We start from the raw sequence: 13,678 nt of genomic DNA, 5'->3' as shown, positions 1-13,678 counted from the left end.
TTTGATAGTGTTGCATATCCTCAAGAAAGTGGATAAGTGTTGGTGTAGGTCTTCAAGTGATCCTCCACCAAAAGAGCAATTGTTCTGAACCAAAGTGATGAGTTGTGGCTTGAGTTCAAAATTGTTAGCATTGACATTTGGAGCCAAGATGCTGCTCCCACAATGTCTAGGATTTGCAAAAGTATAGGAAGCCAAAACTCTCCTCTGGGGTGGGTTGTCATTGTTGTTGTCTTCTCCACCTGGTGGATTGGTTGAATGTTCCTCCATCTCTTGGAATTCTTCGTCTGATTCCTCTTCTCCAACAATATTTTTCCCTCTTTCAGCTCTTCTTAACCTCCTGAGAGTTCTTTCGTCTTGTTCATGAAAATCGGGTATGATTCTTCTTGTACCTGAAATACAAGCAGAGCATGAGAAATGCACAAAACCAGTGACACTTCAATCTACTGCTAGATTGAAGTGTTAGTTAGTTTAAGCAAAAAATCAAACAGTTAGTGGGTTAATCAAAATTAAAGAAAAAGTGCTTGATCTAGATTACCACCTCACTTAATCATTGTCAATCTAATCAATCCTCGGCAACGGCGCCAAAAACATGATGAGTATTTTGGTGAAAAATAAATTTCTCCCAAAACACACAAATCTAACCGGCAAGTGTACCGGGTCGTATCAAGTAATAAAAACTCACGGGAGTGAGGTCGATCCCACAAGGATTGAAGGATTGAGCAATTTTAGCTTAGTGGTTAATTTAGTCAAGCGAATCAAGATTTGGTTGAGTGTTTTGTGCTTTGCAGAAATTAAATTGCATGGAAGTAAAGAGAACAGGGAATTAAAGTGCTGAATCTTAAAGAACAAGAAATTAAATAGCAGAAACTTAGAATGCAAGAAATGTAAATTGCGGAATCTTAAAGTGCAAGAAATGTAAACGGCTGGAATTGTAAAGGGAATTGGGGATTGATTTGCAGAATTTAAACAAGGAAAAGTAAATTGCATCAAGCAGAGAAGTAGAAGAAGGTTTGGGTTAGATTGGATCTTGAAGCAGAAAAGTAAATGAACATGAAAACAGTAAACAGAAAATATAAAATTGGGAAATTAGATCTCAGGACCCAGAGACTAGAAAACCAAGTCTAGATCTCAATGCCTTCCTAGATCCAACAAGAAATTGAAATTGAAATTCAAAGAGAGTGGTTGAAGAGCAATTAACAGAAATTGAAATTCAATCAAGCAGTAAATAAAGCAGTCAGATCCAAGGTTGAGATTGAAACAGAATTTCTTCAATTCTCCAACCCAAAATCCAAGAAAATTGTAATTGAAATTGAAAGCAATAAAACTGAGAGGAAGAGAAGTGTATTCTCCTTCCCCAAGACAAAGAAATTAAAGATCACTCAATATCAAAAGCTCTCCGAAAACTATTATGAAAATTCCAAAAGAAAGCTCTCCGAAGAACTTGAATTCTATCCTATTTATACACTTTCTTCCAATGATCTTCAAGCCTTGAGTTGGGCCTTTGCTCTTGGTGGAATTGGGTTGAAAGAGGCCTTGGTTGATTGCTCTTGGAGTTTGAAGAAGAACCAAAACGAACCAATTGAACCGGGTTTGAGTTTTGCAAAAGTTGGACCAAAAGTTTGAGCAAACGTTAGGGGTCTAACTTTTGCTCCAACTTTTCATATCAGCTACCATAATCTGTTGATACCAACGTTGGTGCCAAAGTTAGGGGTCTAACTTTGGCCCTAACGTTGGCCTTAATCTGTTGATACCTTTTTTTTCGATTTTTTTAACGACATGCTAACCCTCGTTCTTTAAATGATGCTATCCCGAGGAGGACGCCTAAAGGCGAGCCGTAATGGTCTTATCTTCAGCAGGCTCCTCTGGTTTTTTTTACGTCGTGCTGCCCTCGTTCTTTAAATGACACTATCCCGAGGAGGACACCTAAAGGCGAGCCGTAATGGCCTCATCTTCGGCAAGCTCCTCCGATTTTTTTTTTCGGTTCTTTTTTCACTACGTGCTGACCCTAATTCTTTAAATGACACTATCCTGAGGAGGACACCTAAAGGCGAGCCGTAATGGCCTAATCTGCGGCAGGCTCCTCCGGTTTTCTTTTCCGATTTTTTTTATGACGTGCTGACCCGTGTTCTTTAAATGATGCGATCCCGAGGAGGAGACCTAAAGGTGAGCCGTAATGGCCTTATCTTCAGCAGGCTCCTTCAGTTTGTTTTCCGATTTTTTTTTACGTTACGTGCTGCCCCTCGTTCTTTAAATGACACTATCCCGAGGAGGACACCAAAAGGCGAGCCGTATTGGCCTCATCTTCGGCAGGCTCCTCCGATTTTTTTTTCGGCGTCTTTTTTACATCGTGCTGACCCTCGTTCTTTAAATGACGCTATCCCGAGGAGGACACCAAAAGGCGAGCCGTAATGGCCTCATCTTCGGCAGGCTCCTCCGGTTTTTTTTCTGGTTTTTTTTACGTCGTGCTGACCCTCGTTCTTTAAATGACGCTGTCTCAAGGAGGACACCTAAAGGGGAGCCGTAATGGCCTCATCTTCGGCAGGCTACTCGGGTTTTTTTTTTACGTCGTGTCAACCATCGTTCTTTAAATGACGTTGTCCCAGGATGGACTCCTAAAGGCGAGCCGTAAGGGCCTCATCTTTGGCAGGCTCCTCTCGTTTTTTTTTTTTTTGGTTTTTTTTACGACGTGCTGACCCTCGTTCTTTAAATGACGCTATCCCGAGGAGGACTCCTAAAGGAGAGCCGTAATGGCCTCATCTTCAGGAAGCTCCTCCGTTTTTTTTTTGTTTTTTTTACGTCGTGCTGCCCCTCGTTCTTTAAATGACACTATCCAGAGGAGGACACCTAAAGGCGAGCCGTAATGGCCTCATTTTCGGCAGGCTCCACCGAATTTTTTCTGGTTTTTTTTTTTTCACTACGTGCTGACCCTAATTCTTTAAATGACGTTATCCTGAGGAGGACACATAAAGGCGTGCCGTAATGGCCTCATCTGCGGCAGGCTCCTCCAGTTTTCTTTTCCGATTTTTTTTACGACGTGCTGACCCTCGCTCTTTAAATGACGCTATCCCGAGGAGGACACCTAAAGGTGAGCCGTAATGGCCTCATCTTCAGCAGGCTCCTTCGGTTTGTTTTCTGGTTTTTTTTACGTCGTGCTGACACTCGTCCTTTAATTGACACTATCCCGAAGAGAACACCTAAAGGCGAGCCGTAATGGCCTCATCTTCGGCAGGCTCCTCCGGTTTTTTCTGGTTTTTTTATGTCATGCAGACCCTCACTCTTTAAATGACGCTATCCCGAGGAGAACACCTAAAGGTGAGCTGTAATGGCCTCAACTTCGGCAGGCTCGTCCGGTTTTTTTTTACTACGTGCTAACCATCGCTCTTTAAATGACGCTATCCCGAGGAGGATACCTAAAGGCTAGCCGTAATAGCCTCATCTTCGGCATGCTCCTCTGGTTTTTTTTTCTCATTTTTTTTACATCATGCTGACCCTCGTTCTTTAAATGACGCTTTCCCGAGGAAGACACCTAAAGGCAACCCGTAACGGCCTCATCTTCGCCAGGCTCCTCCGTTTTTTTTCTATTTTTTTTACGTCGTGCTGACCCTCGTTCTTTAAATGACGCAATCACGAGGAGGACACATAAAGGCGACCTGTAATGGTCTCATCTTCGGGAGGCTCCTCCAGTTTTTTTTTTTGGTTTTTTTTACGTCGCGCTGACCCTCGTTCTTTAAATGACGCTATCCCGAGGACACCTAAAGCCGAGCCGTAATGGCCACATCTTCGGCAGGCTCCTCCGGTTTTTTTTTTTTTCCGATTTTTTTTAAGACGTGCTGACCCTCGTTCTTTAAATGACGCTATCCCAAGGAGGACACATAAAGGCGACCCATAACGGCCTCATCTTCGCCAGGTTCCTTCGTTTTTTTTCCCATTTTTTTACGTCGTGCTGACCCTCGTTCTTTAAATTACGCAATTCCGAGGAGGACAAGTAAAGGCGAGTCGTAATGGCCTCATCTGCAACAAGCACCTCCGGTTTTCTTTTCAAGTTTTTTTTGCGACGTGCTGACCCTCGTTCTTTAAATGACGCTATCCCGAGGAGGACACCTAAAGGCGAGCCGTAATGGCCTCATCTTCGGCAGGCTCCACCGGTTTTTTTTTTTTGTTTTTTTTACGTCGTGCTGACCCTCGTTCTTTAAATGACGCTATCTCGAGGAGGACACCTAAAGAGGAGCCATAATGGCCTCATCTTCGGCAGGCTCCTTAGGTTTTTTTTTACGTCGTGTCGACCATCGCTCTTAAAATGACGCTGTCCGAGGATGGACACCTAAAGGCGAGCCGTAATGGCCTCATCTTCGGCAGCCTCCTCTGGTTTTTTTTGTTGGTTTTTTTTACGTTGTGCTGACCCTCGTCCTTTAATTGACGCTATCCCGAGGAGGACACCTAAAGGCTAGCCGTAATAGCCTCATCTTCGGCAGGCTCCTCTGGTTTTTTTTCCTTGTTTTTTTTACGACGTGCTGACCCTCGTTCTTTAAATGACACTATCCCGAGGAGGATTCCTAGAGGCGAGCCGTAATGGCCTCATCTTCAGCAGGCTTCTCCGGTTTTTTTTTTTTTACATCGTGCTGCCCCTCGTTCTTTAAATGACACTATCCCGAGGAGGACACCTAAAGGCGAGCCGTAATGGCCTCATCTTCGGCAGGCTTCTCCAGTTATTTTCCGGTTTTTTTCCACTACGTGCTAACCCTAATTCTTTAAATGACGCTATCCTGAGGAGGACACCTAAAGGCGAGCCGTAATGGCCTCATCTGCGGCAGGCTCCTCCGGTTTTCTTTTCCGATTTTTTTTACGACGTGTTGACCCTCGTTCTTTAAATGACGCAATCCTGAGGAGGACACGTAAAGGCGAGCCGTAATGGCCTCATCTGCAACAAGCTCCCCCGGTTCTCTTTTCTGGTTTTTTTTTCCATCGTGCTGACCCTCGTTCTTTAAATGACGCTATCACAAGGAGGACACCTAAAGGCGAGTGGTAATGGCCTCATCTTCGGCAGGCTCCTCCGGTTTTTTTTTCTGGTTTTTTTTACGTCGTGCTGACCATCGTTTTTTAAATGATGCTATCCTGAGGACACCTAAAGGCGAGCCGAAATGGCCACATCTCCGGCAAGCTCCTCCGGTTTTTTTTCGATTTTTTTTACGACGTGCTGACCCTCGTTCTTTAAATGACGCTATCCTAAGGAGGACACCTAAAGGTGAGCCGTAATGCCCTAATCTTCAGCAGGCTCCTCCGGTTTGTTTTCTGGTTTTTTTTACGTCGTGCTGACCCTCGTCCTTTAATTGACGCTATCCCGAAGAGGACACCTAAAGGCGAGCCGTAATGGCCTCATCTTCGGCAGGCTCCACCAGTTATTTTCTGGTTTTTTTATGTCGTGCAGACCCTCGCTCTTTAAATGACGCTATCCCGAGGAGGACACCTAAAGGTTAGCCGTAATGGCCTCATCTTTGGCAGGCTCCTCCGATTTTTTTTCTCATTTTTTTTTACATCATGCTGACCCTCGTTCTTTAAATGACACTATCCCGAGGAGGACACCTAAAGGCGACCCGTAACGGCCACAACTTCGGCAGGATCCTCCGGTTTTTTTTTTCATTTTTTTTACGTCGTGCTGACCCTCGTTCTTTAAATGACGCTATCACGAGGAGGACACATAAGGGGGAGCCGTAATGGCCTCATCTTCGGCAGGCTCCTCCGGTTTTTTCTTCGGTTTTTTTTTACGTCGTGCTGACCCTCGTTCTTTAAATGACGCTATCCCGAGAACACCTAAAGGCGAGCCGTAATGGCCACATCTTCGGCAGGCTCCTCCGGTTTTTTTTCCAATTTTTTTACGACGTGCTGACCCTCGTTCTTTAAATGACGCTATCCCGAAAAGGACGCCTAAAGGCGAGCCGTAATGGCCACATCTTCGGCAGGCTCCTCCGGTTTTTTTTTTCGATTTTTTTTATGACGTGCTGACCCTCGTTCTTTAAATGACGCTATGCCGAGGAGGACGCCTAAAGGAGAGCCGTAATGGCCTCATCTTCAGGAAGCTCCTCCGTTTTTTTTTTGTTTTTTTTACGTCGTGCTGCCCCACGTTCTTTAAATGACACTATCCAGAGGAGGACACCTAAAGGCGAGCTGTAATGGCCTCATTTTCGGCAGGCTCCTCCGAATTTTTTTCCGGTTTTTTTTTCACTACGTGCTGACCCTAATTCTTTAAATGACGTTATCCTGAGGAGGACACCTAAAGGCGAGCCGTAATGGCCTCATCTGCGGCAGGCTCCTCCAGTTTTCTTTTCCGATTTTTTTTACGATGTGCTGACCCTCGCTCTTTAAATGACGCTATCCCGAGGAGGACACCTAAAGGCAAGCCGTAATGGCCTCATCTTCGGCAGGATCCTCCGGTTTTTTCTGGTTTTTTTACGTCGTGCTGACCCTCGTTCTTTAAATGACGCTATCCCGAGAACACCTAAAGGCGAGCCGTAATGGCCACATTTTCGGCAGGCTCCTCTGGTTTTTTTCCGATTTTTTTACGACGTGCTGACCCTCGTTCTTTAAATGACGCTATCCCGAGGAGGACACCTAAAGGCGAGCCGTAATGGCCACATCTTCGGCAGGTTCATCCGGTTTTTTTTTTTCGATTTTTTTTACGACGTGCTGACCCTCGTTTTTTTTTTTCGTTTTTTTTACGTCTTGCTGCCCCTCGTTCTTTAAATGACACTATCCCGAGGAGGACACCTAAAGGCGAGCCGTAATGGCCTCATTTTCGGCATGCTCCTCCGAATTTTCTTCCGGTTTTTTTTTTCACTATGTCCTGACCCTAATTCTTTAAATGACGCTATCCTGAGGAGGACACCTAAAGGCGAGCCATAATGGCCTCATTTTCGGAAGGCTCCACTGGTTTTTTTTCCTTTGTTTTTTACATCATGCTGACCCTCGTTCTTTAAATGACGCTATCCCAAGGAGGACACCTAAGGGCGAGCCGTAATGGCCTCATCTACGGCAGGCTCCTCCGGTTTTCTTTTCCGATTTTTTTTACGATGTGCTGACCCTCGTTCTTTAAATGACGCTATCCCGAGGAGGACACCTAATGGTGAGCCGTAATGGCCTTATTTTCAGCAGGCTCCTCCGGTTTGTTTTTCGGTTTTTTTTTACGTCGTATTGCCCCTAGTTCTTTAAATGACATTATCCCGAGGAGGACACCTAAAGGCGAGCCGTAATGGCCTCATCTTCGGCAGGCTCCTCCATTTTTTTTCCGGTTTTTTTTACATCGTGCTGACCCTCGTTCTTTAAATGACGCTATCCCGAGGAGGACACCTAAAGGCGAGCCGTAATGGCCTCATCTTCGGCAGGCTCCTCCGGTTTTTTTCCATTTTTTTTACGTCATGCTGACCCTCATTCTTTAAATGACGCTATCCCGAGGACACCTAAAGGCGAGCCGTAATGGCCACATCTTCGGCAGGCTCCTCCGGTTTTTTTTTCAATTTTTTTTACGACATGCTGACCGTCGTTCTTTAAATGATGCTATCCCGAGGAGGACGCCTAAAGGCGAGCCGTAATGGCCTTATCTTCGGTACGCTCCTCTGGTTTTTTTTTCGTTTTTTTTACGTCGTGCTGCCCTCGTTCTTTAAATGACACTATTCCGAGGAGGACACCTAAAGGCGAGCCGTAATGGCCTCATCTTCGGCAAGCTCCTCCGATTTTTTTTTCCGGTTTTTTTTTCACTACGTGCTGACCCTAATTCTTTAAATGACGCTATCCAGAGGAGGACACCTAAAGGCGAGCCGTAATGGCCTAATCTGCGGCAGGCTCCTCCGGTTTTCTTTTCCGATTTTTTTACGACGTGCTGACCCTTGTTCTTTAAATAATGCGATCCCGAGGAGGAGACCTATGGGTGAGCCGTAATGGCCTTATCTTCAGCAGGCTCCTTCAGTTTGTTTTCCGGTTTTTTTTTTAACGTTACGTGCTGCCCCTCGTTCTTTAAATGACACTATCCCGAGGAGGACACCAAAAGGCGAGCCGTATTGGCCTCATCTTCAAGAAGCTACTCCGTTTTTTTTTTGTTTTTTTACGTCGTGCTGCCCCTCGTTCTTTAAATGACACTATCCAGAGGAGGACACCTAAAGGCGAGCCGTAATGGCCTCATTTTCGGCAGGCTCCTCCGAATTTTTTCTGGTTTTTTTTTTCACTACGTGCTGACCCTAATTCTTTAAATGACATTATCCTGAGGAGGACACATAAAGGCGAGCCGTAATGGCCTCATCTGCGGCAGGCTACTCCAGTTTTCTTTTCCGATTTTTTTTTACGACGTGCTGACCCTCGCTCTTTAAATGACGCTATCCCGAGGAGGACACCTAAAGGTGAGCCGTAATGGCCTCATCTTCAGCAGGCTCCTTCGGTTTGTTTTCTGGTTTTTTTTACGTCGTGCTGACACTCGACCTTTAATTGACACTATCCCGAAGAGAACACCTAAAGGCGAGCCGTAATGGCCTCATCTTCAGCAGGCTCCTCCGGTTTTTTCTGGTTTTTTTATGTCGTGCAGACCCTCGCTCTTTAAATGATGCTATCCGAGGAGAACACCTAAAGGCGAGCCGTAATGGCCTCATCTTCGGCAGGCTCCTCCATTTTTTTTACTACGTGCTAACCCTCGCTCTTTAAATGAAGCTATCCCGAGGAGAACACCTAAAGGCTAGCCGTAATGGCCTCATCCTGACCCTCGTTCTTTAAATGACGCTATCACGAAGAGGCGACAAAAAGGCGACCTGTAATGGCCTCATCTTCGGCAGGCTCCTCCGGTTTTTTTTCCGGTTTTTTTCGTTCTTTAAATGACGCTATCCCGAGGACACCTAAAGGTGAGCCGTAATGGCCACATCTTCGGCAGGCTCCTCCGGTTTTTTTTCTGATTTTTTTTAAGATGTACTGACCCTCGTTCTTTAAATGACGCTATCCCGAGGAGAACGCCTAAAGGCGAGCCGTAATGGCCTCATCTTCAGCAGGCTCCTCCGATTTTTTTTCTGGTTTTTTCTACGTCGTGCTGACCCTCGTTCTTTAAATGACGCTATCTCGAGGAGGACACCTAAAGAGGAGCCGTAATGGCCTCATCTTCGGCAGGCTCCTTAGGTTTTTTTTTACGTCGTGTCGACCATCGTTCTTTAAATGACGCTGTCCGAGGATGGACACCTAAAGGCGAGCCGTAATGGCCTCATCTTCGGCAAGCTCCTCTGGTTTTTTTTTGTTGGTTTTTTTTGTTGGTTTTTTTCGTTCTTTAAATGACGCTGTCTGAGGAGGACACCTAAAGGCGAGCCGTAATAGCCTCATCTTCGGCAGACTCCTCCGATTTTTTTTACGACGTGCTGACCCTCGTTCTTTAAATGACACTATCCCGAGGATGATTCCTAGAGGCGAGCCGTAATGGCCTCATCTTCAGCAGGCTCCTCCGGTTTTTTTTTTACGCCGTACTGTCCCTCGTTCTTTAAATGACACTATCCCGAGGAGGACACCTAAAGGCGAGCCGTAATGGCCTCATCTTCGGCAGGCTTCTCCCGTTTTTTTTTTCGGTTTTTTTTTTCACTACGTGCTAACCCTAATTCTTTAAATGACGCTATCCTGAGGAGGACACCTAAAGGCGAGCCGTAATGGCCTCATCTTCAGCAGGCTCCTTCGGTTTGTTTTCTGATTTTTTTTACGTCGTGTTGCCCCTGGTTCTTTTAATGACACTATCCCGAGGAGGACACCTAAAGGCGAGCCATATTGGCCTCATCTTCGGCAGGCTCCTACGATTTTTTTTTCAGTGTCTTTTTTACATCGTGCTGACCCTCGCTCTTTAAATGACGCTATCCCAAGGAGGACACCTAAAGGCGAGCCGTAATGGCCTCATCTTCGGCAGGCTCCTCTGGTTTTTTTTTGTGGTTTTTTTTACGTTGTGCTGACCCTCGTTCTTTAAATGACGCTATCTCGAGGAGGACAACTAAAGGGGAGCCGTAATGGCCTCATCTTCAGCAGGCTCCTTAGGTTTTTTTTTTTACATCGTGTCGACCATCGTTCTTTAAATGACGCTGTCCCAGGATGGACACCTAAAGGCGAGCCATATTGGCCTCATCTTCGGCAGGCTCCTCTGGTGTTTTTTGTTGGTTTTTTTTACGTTGTGCTGACCCTCGTCCTTTAATTGACGCTATCCCGAGGAGGACACCTAAAGGCGAGCCCTAATAGCCTCATCTTCGGTAGGCTCCTCCGGTTTTTTTTTCATTTTTTTACGTCGTGCTGCCCCTCGTTCTTTAAATGACACTATCCCGAGGAGGACACCTAAAGGCGAGCCGTAATGTCCTCATCTTCGGTAGGCTTCTCCGGTTTTTTTTTCCAGTTTTTTTCCTCTACGTGCTAACCCTAATTCTTTAAATGATGCTATCTTAAGGAGGACACCTAAAGGCGAGCCGTAATGGCCTCTTCTACGGCATGCTCCTTCGGTTTTCTTTTCAGATTTTTTTTACGACGTGCTGACCCTCGTTCGTTAAATGGCGCTATCCCGAGGAGAACACCTAAAGGTGAGCCGTAATGGCCTCATCTTCAGTAGGCTCCTCCGGTTTGTTTTCCGATTTTTTTTCGTCGTTCTGTCCCTTGTTCTTTAAATGACACTATCCCGAGGAGGACACCTAAAGGCGAGCCTTAATGGCCTCATCTTCGGCAGGCTCCTCCGGTTTTTTTCCGGTTTTTTTTACGTCGTGTTGACCCTCGTTCTTTAAGTGACGCTATCCGGAGGAGGACGCCTAAAGGCGAGCCGTAATAGCCTGATATTCAGCAGGTTCCACCAGTTTTTTTTATTACGTGCTGTCCCTCGCTCTTTAAATGACGCTATCATGAGGAGGACACCTAAAGGCGAGCCGTAATGGCCTCATTTTCGGTAGGCTCCTCCGGTTTTTTTTCCTTTATTTTTTGCATCATGCTGACCCTCGTTCTTTAAATGACACTATCCCGAGGAGGACACCTAAAGGTGAGCCGCATTGGCCTCATCTTTGGCAGGCTCCTCCGGTTTTTTTTTTACGTCGTGCTGACCCTCGTACTTTAAATGACGCTATCCCGAGGAGGACGCCTAAAGGCGAGCCGTAATGGACTGATTTTCAGCAGGCTCCACCGATTTTTTTCCCTTTTTTTTACATCATGCTGGCCCTCGTTCTTTAAATGACGTTATCCCGAGGAGGACACCTAAAGGTGAGCCGCAATGGCCTCATCTTTGGCAGGCTCCTCCAGTTTTTTTTCTGGTTTTTTTTTACGTCGTGCTAACCCTCATTCTTTAAATGACGCTATCTTGAGGAGGACACCTAAAGGCGAGCCACAATGGCCTCATCTATGGCAGGCTCCTCCGGTTTTCTTTTCCGATTTTTTTTACGACGTGCTGACCCTCGTTCTTTAAATGACGCTATCCCGAGGAGGACACCTAAAGGCGAGCCGTAATGGCCTCATCTTCGGCAGCCTCCTCTGGTTTTTTTTGTTGGTTTTTTTTACGTTGTGCTGACCCTCGTCCTTTAATTGACGCTATCCCGAGGAGGACACCTAAAGGCTAGCCGTAATAGCCTCATCTTCGGCAGGCTCCTCTGGTTTTTTTTCCTTGTTTTTTTTACGACGTGCTGACCCTCGTTCTTTAAATGACGCTATCCTGAGGAGGACACCTAAAGGCGAGCCGTAATGGCCTCATCTGCGGCAGGCTCCTCCGGTTTTCTTTTCCGATTTTTTTTACGACGTGTTGACCCTCGTTCTTTAAATGACGCAATCCTGAGGAGGACACGTAAAGGCGAGCCGTAATGGCCTCATCTGCAACAAGCTCCCCGGTTCTCTTTTCTGGTTTTTTTTTTCCATCGTGCTGACCCTCGTTCTTTAAATGACGCTATCACAAGGAGGACACCTAAAGGCGAGTGGTAATGGCCTCTTCTTCGGCAGGCTCCTCCGGTTTTTTTTTCTGGTTTTTTTTACGTCGTGCTGACCATCGTTTTTTAAATGATGCTATCCTGAGGACACCTAAAGGCGAGCCGAAATGGCCACATCTCCGGCAAGCTCCTCCGGTTTTTTTTCGATTTTTTTTACGACGTGCTGACCCTCGTTCTTTAAATGACGCTATCCCAAGGAGGACACCTAAAGGTGAGCCGTAATGCCCTAATCTTCAGCAGGCTCCTCCGGTTTGTTTTCTGGTTTTTTTTACGTCGTGCTGACCCTCGTCCTTTAATTGACGCTATCCCGAAGAGGACACCTAAAGGCGAGCCGTAGTGGCCTCATCTTCGGTAGGCTCCACCAGTTATTTTCTGGTTTTTTTATGTCGTGCAGACCCTCGCTCTTTAAATGACGCTATCCCGAGGAAGACACCTAAAGGTTAGCCGTAATGGCCTCATCTTTGGCAGGCTCCTCCGATTTTTTTTCTCATTTTTTTTTACATCATGCTGACCCTCGTTCTTTAAATGACACTATCCCGAGGAGGACACCTAAAGGCGACCCGTAACGGCCACAACTTCGGCAGGCTCCTCCGGTTTTTTTTTTCATTTTTTTTACGTCGTGCTGACCCTCGTTCTTTAAATGACGCTATCACGAGGAGGACACATAAGGGGGAGCCGTAACGGCCTCATCTTCGGCAGGCTCCTCCGGTTTTTTCTTCGGTTTTTTTTTTACGTCGTGCTGACCCTCGTTCTTTAAATGACGCTATCCCGAGAACACCTAAAGGCGAGCCGTAATGGCCACATCTTCGGCAGGCTCCTCCGGTTTTTTTTCCGATTTTTTTACGACGTGCTGACCCTCGTTCTTTAAATGACGCTATCCCGAAAAGGACGCCTAAAGGCGAGCCGTAATGGCCACATCTTCGGCAGGCTCCTCCGGTTTTTTTTTTCGATTTTTTTTATGACGTGCTCACCCTCGTTCTTTAAATGACGCTATGCCGAGGAGGACGCCTAAAGGAGAGCCGTAATGGCCTCATCTTCAGGAAGCTCCTCCGTTTTTTTTTTGTTTTTTTTACGTCGTGCTGCCCCACGTTCTTTAAATGACACTATCCAGAGGAGGACACCTAAAGGCGAGCTGTAATGGCCTCATTTTCGGCAGGCTCCTCCGAATTTTTTTCCGGTTTTTTTTTCACTACGTGCTGACCCTAATTCTTTAAATGACGTTATCCTGAGGAGGACACCTAAAGGCGAGCCGTAATGGCCTCATCTGCGGCAGGCTCCTCCAGTTTTCTTTTCCGATTTTTTTTACGATGTGCTGACCCTCGCTCTTTAAATGACGCTATCCCGAGGAGGACACCTAAAGGTGAGCCGTAATGGCCTCATCTTCAGCAGGCTCCTCCGGTTTGTTTTCTGGTTTTTTTTTTCGTCGTGCTGACCCTCGTCCTTTAATTGACACTATCCCGAAGAGAACACCTAAAGGCAAGCCGTAATGGCCTCATCTTCGGCAGGATCCTCCGGTTTTTTCTGGTTTTTTTACGTCGTGCTGACCCTCGTTCTTTAAATGACGCTATCCCGAGAACACCTAAAGGCGAGCCGTAATGGCCACATTTTCGGCAGGCTCCTCTGGTTTTTTTCCGATTTTTTTACGACGTGCTGACCCTCGTTCTTTAAATGACGCTATCCCGAGGAGGACACCTAAAGGCGAGCCGTAATGGCCACATCTTCGGCAGGTAGTTAGT

Source organism: Arachis hypogaea, chromosome 17 (genome assembly GCF_003086295.3).
Source record: "Arachis hypogaea cultivar Tifrunner chromosome 17, arahy.Tifrunner.gnm2.J5K5, whole genome shotgun sequence".
NCBI lineage: Eukaryota > Viridiplantae > Streptophyta > Magnoliopsida > Fabales > Fabaceae > Arachis > Arachis hypogaea.
This window is presented reverse-complemented; position numbering follows the sequence as displayed.